At 41.2% G+C, this 13,134-nt stretch overlaps 1 protein-coding gene across 2 annotated transcripts in view; it reads left to right on the top strand.

The window, feature by feature from the left end:
• The window catches only part of SNTB1 (syntrophin beta 1), a 271,655-nt gene that overhangs the window by 238,444 nt on the left and 20,077 nt on the right, over positions 1 to 13,134 (top strand). The window lies entirely within an intron of this gene.

Raw genomic sequence — 13,134 nt, 5'->3', positions numbered from 1 at the left:
ATGGAGATGCTCTACTGTGCTTAGGCTTGTTCAGCAGGAAATCTTGTCACAAGTTCTTTCTCAGTTACGTGACACTTCCTGTGGAAGTGTGGCTGCCAGGTTCTGTTTTTTAAGTCCTTCAATGCACATTTATTATTCATGTGAAATGCGTCTTTAAAAAGCATTTCCTCGAGGTATTGACATGCAAAGGTATGTACATATTTGATGGATACAATTTGATAAATTTTGAGATAAATACACACCTATGAACCATCATCATAGTTGATACCATAAACAAACCCATCACCTCCAAAGATTTTCTCCTTTCCTCTATATTTTATCTTTTGTGATAACAGCATGTAACATAAGATCTACCCTCTTAGCAACGTTTTAGGTATGTAATACCATGCTGTTAGCTATAGGTGCTATGCTGTACCATAGATCTTTAGAGCTTATTCATCTTGCGTGACAGAAATTTTGTGCCCTTTGGCCAACACATCCCATTTCCCCCTCCCTACTGTAAACCAACATTCTACTCCCTGCTTTAAGAGTTTCATTATTTATTATTATTATTATTATTATTATTATTACTAAAGACAGGGTTTCACCATGTTGGTCAGGCTGGTCTTGAACTCCCAACCTCAGGTGATCTGCCCACCTTGGCCTCCAAAGTGCTTGGATTACAGGTGTGAGCCACCACACCCAGCCAAGAGTTTCATTATTAGATTCCTCACATAAATGGGATCCTGCAGTGTTTGTCCCTACGTGTCTGGCATATTTCACTTAGCATAACGTTCTTCAGGTTCATCCATGTTGTCAAACATGGAAGGATTTCTTTATTTTTTAAAGCTGAATAATACTGAATTATCTGTAAATACTACACTTTCTTTATCCATTCATCTATAGATGGACATTTGGAAGCATCACATTTCCTGACTTCAAAATTTATTATAAACCTATAATAATCAAAACCTTATGACACTGGCATAAAAATATATAGACCAGTAGAACAGATTGAAGAGCCCATAAATAAATTCACCCATCTGTGGTCATTTGATTGTTGACAAGGGTGCCAAGAACACACAATGGAGAAAGGATATTCTCATCAATAAATGGTGCTGGGAAAAATATGTTTTGCACATTCATATGCAAAACAAGGAACCTTATTTTACACCATACACAAAAATCAACTCAAAATAGATTAAAGACTTACAGGTAAGACCTGAAATGGTAAAACTTCCAGACGAAAACACAGGGAAAAATATTCTTGACATTGGCTTTGGCCATGATTTACTGTATATGACATCTATTGCACAGGAAACAAAAGCAAAAATAAATAAATGAAGCTACATCAAACTAGAAAGCTTTTGCATAGCAAAGGAAACAATCAACAAAATGGAAAGGCAACTTACGAAATGGGAGACCTCCTGTCTAATTAAAGGTTAATAGCCAAAACATATAAAGATTTACATTTCAACAGCAAAAAAATAAATAAACCTGATTTAAAAAGGACCTGAACAAACATTCATCTAAAGAAGACAAACAGATGTCCAACAGGCATATGAAAAGGTGTTTAACATCACTAATGATCTGAGAAATGCAATTCCAAACCACAAGGAGATACCATCTTACACCTGCTAGGATGGCTATTGTCAAAAAGACAAATAATAAACAAGTATTAGTTATCGTTTGATAAGCGGGAACCCTTGTACACTGTTGGTGGGAGTGTAAAATGGAGAAAAGGAAATCCTTATCTACTGTTGAATGTCAAATGATGCAGCTACTCTGGAAAACAGTATGGAGATTTCTCTAAAAATTAACAATAGAACTACAATGTGAGCTAGCAATCCCACTTCTGGTTTTATATTAAAGAGAATTGAAATTAGGGTCTTAAAGAGGTAGCTACACTCACATGTTCATTGCAACATTATTTACAGCAACCATGCCATGAAATACAGTTTTATTATTTATTTATTTATTTTTGAGACAGAGTCTTGCTCTGTTGCCAGGCTGGAGTGCAATGGTGCTATCTCGGCCCACTGCAACCTCTGCCTCCCAGGTTCAAGCAATTCTCCTGCCTCAACCTCCTGAGTAGCTGGGAGTACAGGCATGCACCACCACATCCTGCTAATTTTTGTATTTTTAGTACAGACGGGGTTTCACCATGTTGGCCAAGCTGGTCTCAAACTCCTGACCTGGGTCCAGAGTAAGACCCTGTCTCTTAAAAAAAAAAAAAAAAAAAAAAAAAAAAAAAAAAAAAAAAAAAAAAGTATACCCGCATTGAAAATTGAACCTTAGAAAAAAAAAAAATAAGAAATTAAGAAAAAAAAAAGAAGTAGATTAACCTTGTAATGAAGTAGTTGCCGACCCTTATCCGGCATAGATCAAGGCCAAGTGCTTTATGTGGATTCTATCAGGGTTTGCAAACCTTGCCCAGCATGAGAATTACCTGGGTATTTATTAAGGTTCAGGTCTTCAGAGCCCTGCCTTGGATATTCTGGCTTAGGCTGGGATTGCGGATGAGGAGAATGTGCTTTTTTTTTTTTTTTTTTTTTTGCGGCGGGGTTTCGCTCTTGTTACCCAGGCTGGAGTGCAATGGCGCGATCTCGGCTCACCGCAACCTCCGCCTCCTGGGTTCAAGCAATTCTCCTGCCTCGGCCTCCCTAGTAGCTGGGACTACAGGCGTGTGCCACCATGCCCAGCTAATTTTTGTATTTTTAGTAGAGACGGGGTTTCACCATGTTGACCAGGATGGTCTCGATCTCTTGACCTCGTGATCCACCCGCCTCGGCCTCCCAAAGTGCTGGGATTACAGGCTTGAGCCACCGCGCCCGGCCACGAGAATGTGCTTTTAACAAGCATCAGGAAAATGTTTCTCAGGGTTACCACATTCAACCCTCACAACCCCATATGCTTAAGGTTTTATTCCTATTTCACATATCAGTTAACCGAGGAACTAAGTAGTGAAGGTACTTACCCGCGGTCATGTAACAGTAACAGTAAGAGGTGGACCTGAGATTCTGTTTCTACTTTCTGATTCTTATCCGCTGTTCTATGCAGCTTCCTAAGAGCACGTCCTTATTTCCCAGAGTTTCAATGGCTCTTGGAATTTGCTGAGTGTATCATACAGAAGTTTTCTCTCCTGACAAGTAAATCATGCAATAGGTAGCCTGCTATTCCAGCTAACAATCAAGGGAATTGTTACCTCTGATCACACAGAGTGAGGACAGAGTTGTGGATAGAATCAGAGACCTAGCGTTTCTGGCTTACCCAGCAGCAGGAATACCGTCTGGGACTGTTAAACAAGCAAATTTTCAACACCACTCCAGACCAGCTGAATCAGAAACTCAGGGGATGGGCCCGGTCCATCTTTGATTTTAACAAGTCTCCAGGTGTTTCTGACACGGGCTACAGTTTGGGAAGTATTGATTTAGAAGATTGTGCGCGGCTGCCTCCCATCTTCTCAGGGGTTTGTGGTGTGTCCAAGTCAATTTGGGGCTGCTATAACAAAATACCTTCTCCTGGGTAATTTATAAATAATAGAAATGTAGTTCTCATGGTTCTGGAGATTGGAAGGTCCAAGATCAAGATGCCAGCGGATTTGGTGTCTGGTGAAGTCGTGTTCTTGGCCTCATAGATGGTGCCTGTTGCTGTGTGTGTTCTCACATGGGAGGATGGGCAGAAAGGGACTAACAGACTCCCTAAGCGCGAGCGTTTTTTTTTTTTTTTTTTTTGGAGACAGTCTTGCTCTTGTTGTCCAGGCTGGAGTACAATGGCATGATCATGGCTCATTGCAACCTCTGACTCCCAGGTTCAAGCAATTCTCCTACCTCAGCCTCCCAAGTAGCTGGGATTACAGGTGTGCGCCTCCACACCCGGCTAATTTTTTTTGCATTTTTAGTAGAGAGTGTTTCACCATGTTGGTCAGGCTGGTCTTGAACTCCTGACCTCAATCAATCGACCTGCCTTGGCCTGCCAAGTGCTGAGATTACAGGCAAGAGCCACTGTGCCCAGCCAGCCTTATTTTTCATAAATATACGTAGTAGGACCAAATGACTGTGTCAGTCCCCTTTCTCTTCCCTGTAACAGTGCTAGGGAGCTTTGTTCAGTCTTTTCTCTAGCATGAGAGGGAATGGCCAGGACTATAGCCGGTAGGAAACTGGTTTCTTCTAAATCAAGTTATTCCCTCAAAGAGTTCATAGTTGATTTGCTTCTTTGCTTGCGTTTTTCTTTTTAGGTTCAGGCACATCTAATATATATTTTTCTGGAAGATAAAAATTTGATTGTGTTTCATAGAAGTGGCACCAGAAATGCTCACAACATGTTCTTGGTGTCGACCGCCATGCAGAGATGTTTATGAGCAGTCTTCTGTCCTCTCCCATTGCCACACTTTGATGGTGCCCCTGTGAGTCCATTGGTGGTGCGATTTATAGCGGTGCACTCGGGAAGTATGCAAACATGTTGTAATTTTAGTGATTCTCAACCTTCAGCTCTTTATGAGTCCTTGGGAAAACATTTTTTGCTTAGCCAAAGTTTGATATTGCTGAACATTAAAAAAAAAAAGTACTCTTGCTTGTATGGAGTAAGAGTGTTGGTTTTTTTTTTGTCACTGTTGTCGTAATTGGCAAATGAGATGGGTCTACAGAGGGTGAGGATTAAGGTCACATTATTTCTGGAGTTATAGAGAAAACTTAACCCAGAAATTCTGCATACCTAGTCCCAGTCAGTGGCTGGTGGGAGTTTCGGGAACACAGAGCTTGTAAAAAGTGACGCTGCTCTGAGCCCAGTTTATTGTCCCATGGGCTTGAGAGAAGGATGTGGGGTTGCCTTGAAAGGACAAGTCAAGAATGTGCACTTCTCTACGCACAGACCGCTTGGGAGCCAGGCATGCCAAGCATTTCTGCCAAACTTGATGGGTAATCCTTGGTGCCTAAGCAACTAACCATTTCTAAGTGCTCAAAGTAGTTGCTGCCTCAAGCCAACCTCAGAAATTTTAGGAACTCTTTTCACTAGAAAGTTTGTCCAGTTGCATTTGGCAAACATTAAATTACAATCAGCCTGTGGTTTCCATGCTAACCCTGGGAGGCATCCTCACTCTTGGAGAGAATATGGGGCATATTTTATGGGCATTGCCTGGAGTGGCATGAAGAAATTTACATGCCCAAGAATCTACACGCTGTCAAACTGAAAAGTGTGGGGTTTGCCTTCCACACCCCGCCATTCCATTTGTCTCCATATACCTCGTGGTCTTCCTAGTGTTTGGCTTCTTGTCCTACCCTCCTGCCAAGCAGGAGCCCCTAGGAGTGGTGGGCGGGAGATAAGCACAGGGAGGAGATCCCTGGACTTTGAAATCAGACAAACCAGGAGTTCAATACTAAGACATCTACGTGCAATGCGATCTTGGGCAAAATACCAGTCTCTCAGAATCAGAGTCTCCTCATCTGAACAAAGGGGGTGGTAGGATCTTCTATTTTATACAGTGATTGATAGGACTGATTGAGATAGCATATGCACATATTAAACATATAACTGAGATATAAGTGATTGATAAGTGTTAGCAATTGTTCAAGACCAGAGGAAATAATCGAAATTAAAGTAAGTAATTTGACATATTTGACTCCGCAAGTAATGCTGCATTTTATCTGGGAATCGTTGTGTCTTAAATCATAGTAATTGAGCTCTAAGGACTGAGGTTAATGACATTGTTGGCTGTTTGGTGAGGCTGGGGAGGGTCGGATGCAGTCAGGAGACTGGAGCACCTTACCACACGCAATAGAGCTAGCTCTAAATGCTACTCGTAACAGCTCCACAGATAGAAAGCCTGCAAATGGCTTCCTCTTTGGGGCAGGAATGTTCATTTCAGTTAGAGAAACTCAACGGGTTCCTGTTAGTGGCCAACGTTGTAGCCAGGGCTGATGGCAGGAGAATTTCCGAAAGCAGGATGAAAGAGAGGAAAAGCCAAGTGTTATGACAGCTGCGTGTTCAGGTTATTTGCTCATGGCTTCCATTTTCCAGTAAAATGGACTGATTTTAGTCATTACCATACATGGAGACATTCTTGAAGGTCTTTTTATACTACGTATTCTACATACACAATGGGACATATGTTGAACTAATTAAAGCATAGTTAGACAAGAGAATATATGAGTTAATTAGAAGATTCAGAAAAGTTATTTAAAAAGTATAGCTCCAAGAGTGCTAAATAATAAAAAGACCGTTAACCTCAAAGGAAACATTTCCCAAGACATTATTGGACTGTTATGACATGAGAATATCCATCAGATTATAATTATTGTTACCTTTGGAGAAGAGCAGCAAAGGGATAAATTAAACTGATGGATAACCTGAAGTCTGCATTATACTCTTTTCCTTCAGTTTCTTTTGTTGTTGTTGTTGAGACAGAGTCTCACTCTGTCACTCAAGCTGGAGTGCAGTGGCACGATCTCAGCTCACTGCAACCCATTCCTCTTGGGTTCAAGTGATCCTCAGCCTCCGGAGTAGCTGGGATTACAGGCATGTGCCACCATACCCTTCTCACTTTTGTATTTTAGTAGAGACAGGGTTTCACCATGTTGGCCAGGCTGGTCTCAAACTCCGGACCTCAAGTGATCCACCCATCTTGGCCTCCCAAAATGCTGGATTACAGGCATGAGCCACTGTGCCCAGCCTCTTTTTTTTCTGTTTCTTTCCTATCTATAGTTGGTGAGCTGGAGTTTGGCCCTTTTTGTGTGTGATAGAAAGAGTATGGACTCTGTAGTCATATAGTCCTGGGTGAAAATTCTCAACACTAACTGTGGGATCCTGAGCAGCTACTTCGCTGCATAGAACCATGAATTCCTTGTTTATAAAGTGGAGGTCATAATACCACTTTCAAAGAAGTGCTATGGAAATTAAATGAGATGATACATCCACACAACCTTTCACGTGGTGAACATCCGCTTTCCTCTGTCCATAATAGTACCGGCAGATGGCCGTGGCAGGTCACGAGGCCATGGAGAAGGGTATGGAGGACAGTCACTTGTCTCTGGAAATCTACCTGGATAATGCCACTGAATAGTTAGGAGTTGACTCCAAGCTGTTCTGCTGCTTATTCACCTGTACTATGTTGCTCGTTTCTTACAGTCAATGTCCCTCAATATCAACTTTCTGAAACATGGGACCTTCCCTGACTTTCACCACAGACTTTCCTTTTATGTTAAGATAAAAGGAGTTTACTTATTTATTCATTTATTTATTTTTATTCATTTATTTTTGAGATGAAGTCTCGCTCTGTCGGCCAGGCTGGAATGCAGTGGTGAGATCTGGGCTCACTGCATCTCACGAGTTCAAGCGATTCTCCGGCCTCAGCCTCATGAGTCGCTGAGATCACAGGCACCTGCCACCACACCTGACTAATTTTTGTATTTTTAGTAGAGACAGGGTTTCTCCATGTTGGCCAGGCTGGTCTCGAACTCCTGACCTTAGGTGATCCACCTGCCTGGGCTTCCCAAAGTGCTGGGATTACAGGCATGATTCACCATGCTCTGCCTAGATGAAAGAGGTTCAAAAGATATAAATGAGGCAATTGATTGGCTATTCCTAGCTGGGGAAATGATGCAGGGGTGTAGAGAGTGTTCCTAGGAAGCCTCTCTCACCTGACAGTTTGGTTCTTGTTAGTGATTCTTTGACCCTCACTACTTTCCTGAAGTGTCTGTTGACTCCCAGGCTCCATTAGGGGTGGCCAGTGGATGAAACTACTTGAAATTGCCAGAATCATGTAAGGGATATGGCCGGTTGCTTTTTTTTTTTTTTTTTTTTTTTCGGTGGGGGCGACTTGCGTTGTGGCATCTGCTGGGAGATGCTAATTACAGCAATTAAGTAAAATGAGGATGTAATATTGCTTAGCAACCCAGTTACCTAATATGTAATTTTACTAATTTGGCTGAATCTGTGTGTTGTAACTGTTTGCATTTTAATTAAGGATATTAATAATAATGTTTTTGTATGGAACATTTTATGCAACATTCTCTGATACCTCTCCAGAATTAAATTAATGCATAAGCATTTCTTTTGGGGATTTTGTTTTGTCTGGTTCAAAACTAGTCAGGCTCAGGGGCATATCTGAAGATCCAATATGCAATCTGATATGTCAGTTGTCAGTGGAAAGAGAAACACTTGGCCTCATGTCCTGCGGGAATGAGTTCCCCAAAGTCTTGGACAGAGAGTTGACCCAAAAGTGGTCCTAGCATGCAGCCACCTTGAGCCTCATGGAATTCACCACTTTGGGCATTTAAAGTAATTTAAAGACATTTTATAATTTCTTTTTATCTTACTTAGGTACCCATTTATGTACAAGTCTTTAAATTGGATCCATGCTGGCCATAAATGTGCAATCTTAGCAACTTTCACTTTTTTGAAAAAATAGGCAACTTCTGTCCTCCAGACCACAAGAAGGTAACTCCACCTCCCTAAACAACCAAGTTACTACTGAAAACAGCAGTCACCAAAGATAGAGTTAAAGGAAGAAGCAGGAAATACATGTTAGGCTGTTCTCATAAAACATCTAATCCCAGTTACCTTTCAAGATCACTTTTTTTAAAAGGCTGAATTAATCTGGAAATTAGCATGTAGTGGACATAAATCCAAGTTCTTTGGATTTAGCATTAGCTACTGCTTTGTGTGGTTGAGGGGCTAAGAGTGGGAGAGGAGTCACAGAGTAGTCATTAATCACAAACTTCTTAAGAAATTGTTCTCTTTGCATTCTAGCTATTCATTTAGTCATTCATTTAACAAATACTGAGTGCCTGCTGTGTGCCTAGAACTGTTCTAGGTGCTAGGTGTACAGCAGGGAATAATCAAATAAAAATTTCTACCACGGTCAAACTTATGTTCTAATGATAATAATGGCAATTATTGTGTTTTCTGTGCCAAACACTGCTCCATGCAATATTCATTTATTAACTTATTTAATTTTCACACCACCACCATGAGGTGACCATATTATTATCCCCAGTTTGCAGTTGAGGAAGCTAAGGCATGGAAAGTTTAAGAAACTTGCCAAGGTCACATAATGAGTAGGAGAGCTGGGATTTGAATTCAGCTATCTGAATGTCTGCTCTATCTGCTCCTACCTGTGGCTTCATTCAGTGGCCCCTCTTTGATGACATTAAACGGTCCTATTTATTTTTTCAGTTATTCACACTCCTGGCTAATAGGAAATGTAAAATCTTTCTGGGATTTATAGCTTTGCTTCCAGTCAGGGCAATGTGTTTCTGAATTTTGTACTTAACCAGTTTTGTAAGGAACAAAGCATGTCCTTGGGTTTCTCAAGCAGTTTCAGATAATATTTAGAAATTGGGTGTGAATTTCAGCTTGAAAGCCCATCCCAGGGTGCCAGTATTTTTTTCTAGCTGGGTAAGAAAGTTATCTCCTCTTGGGAGACAGCATTTTCTTGGTTGCCATAGTTTAGTTCTTGCCTCAGATAAGAGACAGATGGTCGTATTTTTAAGGATACACAAATAGCTTCAAATGTAAAATAATTGAAATATAAATAATAGCTATTTCAGAGTCCCCCTGAGACTGCAGATCAGGACAGATCTTTGGGAAGAATCTTGGAAGGAATGTCAAAAGGCTGTTCCTGGCAGAATGGAAAAAAGCCAGGCAGGCAGAGTTTAGCCTTACCTTTTCAAATGTCCAAATGATGATTTTTGAAATCTTAATGTCCAGCGGACATTTACTGGGCGCTTAGTTCCCAGAATCTGGCTTCAGTAATGTGTTTCCAAGTATGATCTACAAATATAAAGCACGTTAGGAGGCCATTTCACTGGCCCTGAATGTCAGAGTATTTCAAGATTTTTTTGTGTTGTGTGTTTGCATATGTGTGTGTACACTTTCCTTTGCAAAACTGAATTCACATCTTAAAAACTTTTTGAAAAACAAGTATTCATGCAGTTACCCAGCCAACATTTATGAACACCTACATTGTGCTGGATATGAGGGAGTTAAAGAGAGAGGAGACCAGGCTCCTACCCTGAAAGAGAGCAAGGTCTAATAAGGGATATCAGGTGTTGATTATGCAACAGTAGGGTAAATGGATTGATAATGATGTGTGGGAATCCAGAGGACGAATACTTAACTCCAGAAGGAGACCAAAGAGGAGATCAGATGGCAAATGGTTCTGAGCTCTGGTGGATCACTGTGCTGTCAACAGAAATTTGTTTTCCCAGCGTCTTCTTACCCAGGAGCTATCAACATCGATACATGAGCAACGACCGCTACAGAGTGAGCACCCAAGAAGCCCTGTTGGCTGCCAGCTTAGGCAACCTCAGACTTGCTGGAAGGACACTTACTTCATCTTGGCTTTCAAGAAGCAGGACATCTGCTCCAAGTATAGTTTTATCTCCTAGATTGGCCAACGTCCAGGGATGGCTTTAATGAAAACATGGGCTTTTGAGGGGAGAATACTCTCTAACATCCTCGGGAAGTCAATCACTAACCCATGCTTGAACACTTCCATAGATAGTGCAAACATTTATGCTTACCCTTTCTTCCTTTCCGTTCCTCACACAAAATCGTCTTTTCTCCAAACTCACGTTATCTTTGGCATTGTTAGGAAACCTTTCCATATTTAGACCCTGAATTTCCCATCGAAATGACTGTTTCTTTTGAATACTCTTTTGACTTCCAGTATACACTTCCTCTCCTTTGCAGTGGACATGGCTCTTTGAGGATCCTGGTGTTATTTAACTTAGAACTCGGGTATTGGATTCTTAAGATCTTTAAGACCTTATGCAATATGGCTGTAGCTTACCTGGAGTCTGACATGCCTGTGAGCCATCTGAGTGGAGATGATCAGTGAGCAGGCTATTGGATAAACAGTATCCAACACTGTCTATCCAATATTATTTATTGGCTGGGAGTTGGTTATATGCCAATGCCAATTAATCTCAAGAGAAATATTTCACAGAGCATTTATACATTGTATTATTCCACTAGTTTTCTCTTTCTTTCTGGAGGTGCTACGCCTATTGCCCTGGTGACTCATATAACAAAAGAGAAAGGATCTTAATTTTATCTTCTCCAACTTCTCCAATGGCCTTGATTCGTCTTTGCAATGCCATGATTTGTACAGCAATCAGCTGTCTGTTCAGTCTTCATAAGGCAGTATAGCGGTGAATGTCCACATTCCTGTTTCATCCCCAACTTATTACTGTTGAAAATCAGAAGCAATTCATTGGGAATGATATAAAGAATAAGTGAAATCTATTATTTCCAACACTTTGATAGGAATGCAATAACAAATATGTTGATAAACGTGTGATTCCTTCTTTGTCTTTGTGCCATAATCATCGATCTCCATTTTTAAGGAATTGCTTTTCCTGAAAGTTCAAATTCACTTTCTAGAAGAAGATCTTTATAGTGATCAGGTTGCTCCAGTGAGGAGGAATAATTTCCCATCCATCCACCCTACCTGGTTCATATTCTTTGCTTGTCATCTGCCAGAGGCTTGTTCTGACTCTCTTCCATAATCCAGCAATGAGTCTCCCCAAAACTGGAGCTCAACTTGGACTAAAGAGGCCATGGGAATTAGGAATGGAGAGAGTATTTCTCCTTTTAAACTGCGTCTCCTTGAGGCTTAACCCATGCCCGTTCTGTTCACACTGTACCTAGACTTGAGTTTATGTAGAGGGGGTGCTTATTACTCTATTAGGGCTACCATAATGAAATACCACAGGCTGGGTGGCCTCAACAACAGAAATTTAGTTCTCACAGTCCAAGTTCAAGGTGCAGTCAGGATTGGCTTCTCAGTGAGGACTGTCTTCCTGGCTTGGAGATGGCCGCCCTCATTCTGTGTCCTCACATGGACTTTCCTTTGTGAGTGCACGGAGGGAGAGAGAGCTTTGGTTTCTCTTCCTCTTCTTATATGAACACGGTTCCATTGGATTGATGCCCCACTCTTAGGACCCCCTCACTGAACCTGTATTACTTCCTTGTAGGTCCTATTGATACGGAGGTTAAGAAGGAATTATTTAGGCAGATAACAAGGGCATGGAATTCCTCAGTAAGGCTTTTCTTTTTAATGAAAAGCAGTCCCAAATCATTTTCTAACAAAGAGTAGCCTGTAAGTTGAGCTGCAGACATAGGCAGGCTGGGAGCTTGTAGCAGGGAATGCCAGCACGAACTACAGAGTAGACATTTTCAAGATGATGGCAACTCCATCTTCCCTTCTCTGCCAACCACGTGTACCGCAAGAAGCAGACGAGATGGCACCGATCAACTGGAAAGCCTGTTTGCATAAGATTAGGGTGGGGCAACCAGCCCTTCCTGGCACTGTGTAAAAGTCATACGTGGTCGAACCAATCTGTGAGCCCTGCCTAAATCAGACACCACCTTCTCAAACTGGACTCTAAAATTCAGCTCATTGGCTGCCATCCAGTCCTTTATTCTCCAAGACCCCTTTCTCTATAGAGGAAGCTGTTTCTCTTTCTCTTCTCTTCTACCTATTAAACCTCCACACCAAAATTCCTGGTGTATGTCGAGTTCCTAAACTTTCCTGGCGTGGGACAGTGAACCCCAGGGGATATACCCCAGACAAGGTAACCACTTCACTATTTCCAAACACTATCATACTGAGCTTCAACATATGAATTTTATGAGGACACAGTTGAGTCCATAACAGTGCTCCATAAATATTTGTTAAGTAATATTTGTAATATTGTTGGTGAATGAAGAAATCTTTATTGATTGACTGACTGGCTGACTGGCTGGCTGAATGAGTGAATGAATGAATAAATGAATTAGTGAGTGATTTTTGGTGTTCTTTTGTAAGTAAGGGAGAAAGGACTTGAACAAAGCAAGAAGCTTCTCTGTGACCCTTTAGAGTACCCCTGAGTCCAAAAAGAACTTCAGCTGGCAGGCCTCAGCATCTCTGCTATCTCCTTTGCTGGAGGCCAGTGTGACAGTGTAAGGGATTAATGAGGCCATGGGTGTAGGTTTCATCCCATGTGGATCAGTTAACTTCATTTTGAGAAGGGCTATTCCATAGCTATAGCCTGTGGGCATTTGGTGTTAGACCTGAAACACTTCTAATATTAAACAATGAAATAAATGTGATTATGCATGAATTTAATAAAGATGAATAAAAACAAGCAAAATAATTATTTACCCAATTTTTGG

Source organism: Saimiri boliviensis, chromosome 15 (assembly GCF_048565385.1).
Source record: "Saimiri boliviensis isolate mSaiBol1 chromosome 15, mSaiBol1.pri, whole genome shotgun sequence".
Lineage (NCBI taxonomy): Eukaryota > Metazoa > Chordata > Mammalia > Primates > Cebidae > Saimiri > Saimiri boliviensis.
This window is presented reverse-complemented; position numbering and strand designations above follow the sequence as displayed.